Source organism: Hyperoodon ampullatus, assembly GCF_949752795.1.
Source record: "Hyperoodon ampullatus genome assembly, chromosome: 7".
Taxonomy (NCBI): Eukaryota; Metazoa; Chordata; class Mammalia; order Artiodactyla; family Ziphiidae; genus Hyperoodon; species Hyperoodon ampullatus.
Genome location: NC_136920.1, coordinates 50,726,545 through 50,731,154, shown reverse-complemented (window position 1 = coordinate 50,731,154; position 4,610 = coordinate 50,726,545).

The window sequence follows — 4,610 nt, the reverse complement described above, 5'->3', positions numbered from 1 at the left end:
TGTACTATTAATTCAATATTTCAGATCCATTATTACTAATATAGAATATGTATCTCCTCTGGAAACTTAAAGAGCATTTCTTTCACACTGAGTCCAGGGGAGAAAAACAGTCTGAGTGCTTCACAAAAAGTCTGTGTAGAGATTTAGGGGATGCTTCTGCGCCTTGGCACATGCTTTTTTTCCTTTGTTTGGAATGTCCTTTCCCTGTTTTCACATAGAAAACTCCTATACACCCTTTAAGGGCCAGTTCAAATGTCATCCCCGTATGAAACCTTCCCAGATTCTCTCAAGCAGAGTTCATACTAACTTTTCTATGTTCCTATAGCATTCTGTTGACTTGTGCACTTCATAAGGAGCCCACATCTCCAACTCTAGTCAGATAAAATCTTTTTAAATGAACGCAAGTCTTTAAAATGTTTCTCCTTTTTCCTTTCAAAAGCACAAAATGCATTAGATGCGTTCCTGAACATGCTTAGGAAAAAAGAAAACCAACTAAAAGCTTTTACAAGATGCCTTTTTATCACTGCATGGCAGAGAATAAAATCAGTTCTTGTTATTCCTTAGACAGACAGCCCTTTTTTGCCTCCTGGGTTCTATAGATTTCAGTTCTCCCTATTGCTATAAACCATGACACAGCATGTGACTCACAAAAGAAAATTACTTTTTCAAAGAAGGCACTGAAGCTGCCCTTGTGAAAGTGATGCCTCCAGTTTGTGAAGGTCAGTTTACTGAGGGCAAAATCATAAGGCAATCTTCCCAAGCATCTTGCGTACCATCTATCACCTATGTGTTCAGACCATGCATAAAAACCTGGATTTCAACTTATGGGCTGGAGAGACAGCATCTGACCAAACCCCCCTCAGTGATAAGGCAACAGAAAAGGAAATGGCTGCAGTCTGATTAAAGCCAGCCCATTGAGTGAGTTCTCAGAGTTCTAAAATTCCCCTAAGAAGGCACGACACTGTAGCTGTCCAAAAGAAGAATGAGAATGGCTGACTTACTCAAAAATACTGTATATCTCAATTTCTCAAATGGTCCAATTTCTTCTTCACTATTGTGTTGACATATCCATCTCCCTAAAGTGCATAACGCATTATCCTTACGATCAGAATTTTTGTTTTGGTTTCATCCAGATGGAGCTGTTCAAACCTTAAAAACTTATAGAAGTCCTCTCCCATAATTCCTCTGTTCCTCTGCTATAACCCAAAAAAACCTTGGTCACAAAACGTGCAAGACCTTAATGTGGTCCAAAAAGAAGAATGGAGTAAGCCATTCTTATTGTTCAAAGGGGCTTGGAAAACTCAGGTCTCTTCCAGACTGGCATCAGTAGGAGAAGGGTCCAATTTCATGGGATGGGATACAGGGGCAGGAGCCTACAGTTATTCATGACATTCATTGTCTCTATTTATCTAGTTATGTCTGAGTTGAAGCTGGACTGTAGATTGACCAGTAGAGAATGTGGATCCAAGCCCCAGGTCATAGGAGTTGTCCAGCATTAGAGATCTAGGGATTTACTTTCTTGAAAGTTCAAGGAAATTCATGGGAAATAACTATCCCTAAAAAAGAAATTTTCATTGTATATTCAGTCCTAAAGCCTGATTGTATATACACACACAGGGAGTTAAGGAAAACGCCAAATAGACGTGTCTATTTCCAAATCTTATTCCAAGCACAACATATATGAAAGATGAGGACAAGACCATGTCCAAACTCCACTTGCATTTTGTGTAAATTTCAGCACACCACCAAACTTGGCACTCATCAGCTCACATCCAAGATGTGCTGAGCCTTGAAGCTGAATATCTTTAGTATGCGTATCCTAGCTGTCCTAGAGGAGTAAGAACCTAGCCTCTTAAACCCCTACTTCCACCACAGTCCCCTCTGGCAGGTAAGCCCATTAGTCCCACCAGCTGAGACTGTCAAAATTGTATCATAAATGGATTTAAGTGGGTATGTCTCAGTATCTTCTGTGATGGTTAATTTCATGTGTCAGTTTGACTGGGCTAAGGGATGCCCAGATACCTGATAAAACATTATTTTTCAGTGTGTCTGTGAAGGTGTTTCTGGAAGAGATTAGCATTTATTTGGTAGATTGAGGAAAGAGACCCTCCCTCACCACAATGGATGGATATCATCCAGTCCTTTGAGGGTCTGAATGGAACAAAAACTCAAAGGGAGAACGATTTGTCTCTTCTTGAGCTGGGACATCCATCTCTTCCTGCCCTTCGACTTCAGAGCTCCTGATTCTCAGGCCCTGGGACTCAAACTGAAAATGATAGGCTTTCCTGGTTCCCCAGATTGCAAACAGCAGATTGTGGGACTTTTAGGTCTCCATACTCATGTGACCCAATTCCTATATTCAATTGCGCTCGCTCGCTCGCTCTCTCTCTCTCTCTCTCTCTCCTGTTTATTCTGTCTCTCTGGAGAACCCTGACTAATACACGTTCAAGTATGTACTGAATACCTACAAAGTAGCATATACTCAGCTAAGCTCTCAAGTTACAGAGACACGATCCTTCCTTCAAAGAGTTCACAGAAAAGACCTGTATGCAGAAAACTACAAAACACTGATGAAAGAAATCAAAGACAATACAAACAGATGGAGAGATATACCATGTTCTTGGATTGGAAGAATCAATATTGTGAAGATGACTATACTATCCTAAGCAATCTACAGATTCAATGCAATCCCTCTCAAACTACCAATGGCATTTTTCACAGAACTAGAACAAAAACTTTTACAATTTCTATGGAAACACAAAAGACCCTGCATAGCCAAAGCAATCTTGAGAAAGCAAAACAGAGCTGCAGGAACCAGCTCCCTGACTTCAGACTATACTACAAAGCTACAGGAATCAAGACAGTATTGTACTGGCACAAAAACAGAAATATAGATCAATGGAACAGGATAGAAAGCCCAGAGATAAACCCACGCACGTACGGTCACATTATCTTTTGTGTGTGTGTGTGTGTGTGGTATGCGGGCCTCTCACTATTGTGGCCTCTCCTGTTGTGGAGCACAGGCTCCGGACGCGCAGGCTCAGCGGCCAAGGCTCACGGGCCTAGCCGCTCCGCAGCATGTGGGATCTTCCCAGACCGGGGCACGAACCCGTGTCCCCTGCATCTGCAGGCAGACTCTCAACCACTGCGCCACCAGGGAAGCCCATGGTCACCTTATCTTTGATAAAGGAGGCAATAATATACAAAGGAGAAAAGAAATCCTCTTCAATAAGTGGTGCTGAGAAAACTGGACAGTTACATGTAAAAGAATGAAATTAGAACACTCCCTAACCCCATACACAAAAATAAACTCAAAATGGGTTAAAGGCCTAAATGTAAGACCAGACACTATAAAACTCTTAGAGGAAAACATAGGCAGAACACTCTATGACATAAATCACAGCAAGATCCTTTTTGACACACCTGCTAGGGAAATGGATATAAAAATAAAAATAAACAAATGAGACCTAATGAAACTTAAAAGCTTTTGCACAGCAAAGGAAACCATAAACAAGACAAAAAGACAACCCTCAGAATGGGAGAAAATATTTGCAAATGAACCAACTGACAAAGGATTAATCTCCAAAATATGCAAGCAGCTCATGAAGCTCAATATCAAAAAAAACATACAACCCAATTAAAAAATAGGCAGAAGACCTAAATAGACATTTCACCAAAGACATAGAGATGGCCAAGAGGCACATGAAAAGATGCTCAACATCACTAATCATTAGAGAAATGCAAATCAAAACCACAATGAGGTATCACCTCACACTGGTCAGAATGACCATCATCAAAAAATCTACAAACAATAAATGCTGGAGAGGGTGTGGAGAAAAGGGAACCCTCTTGCACTGTTGGTGGGAATGTAAATTGATACAGCCACTATGGAGAACAGTATGGAGTTCCTTAAAAAACTAAAAATAGAACCACCATATGACCCAGCAATCCCACTACTGGGCATGTACCCCAAGAAAACCATAATTCAAAAAGAGTCATGTACCACAATGTTCATTGCAGCTCTATTTACAATAGCCAGGACATGGAAGCAACCTAATTGTCCATTGACAGATGAATAGATAAATAAGATGTGGCACATATATACAATGGAATATTACTCAGCCATAAAAAGAAATGAAATTGAGTTATTTGTAGTGAGGTGGATGGACCTAGAGACTGTCATACAGAGTGAAGTAAGTCAGAGAGAGAAAAACAAATACCGTATGCTAACACATATATATGGAATCTAAAAAAAAAAAAAGGTTCTGAAGAACCTATGGGCAGGACAGGAATAAAGACACAGACATAAAGAATGGACTTGAGGACACAGGGAGGCGGAAGGGTAAGCTGGGATGAAGTAAGAGAGTAGCATTGACATATATACACTGCCAAATGTAAAATAGATAGGTAGTGGGAAGCAGGTTCATAGCACAGGGAGATCAGCTCAATGACCACCTAGATGGGTGGATAGGGAGGGTGGGAGGGAGGCTCAAGAGGGAATGCATATGGGGATATATGTATACATATAGCTGATTCACTTTGTTATACAGTAGAAACTAACACAACATTGTAAAGTAATTATACTCCAATAAAGATGTAAAAAAAAATAA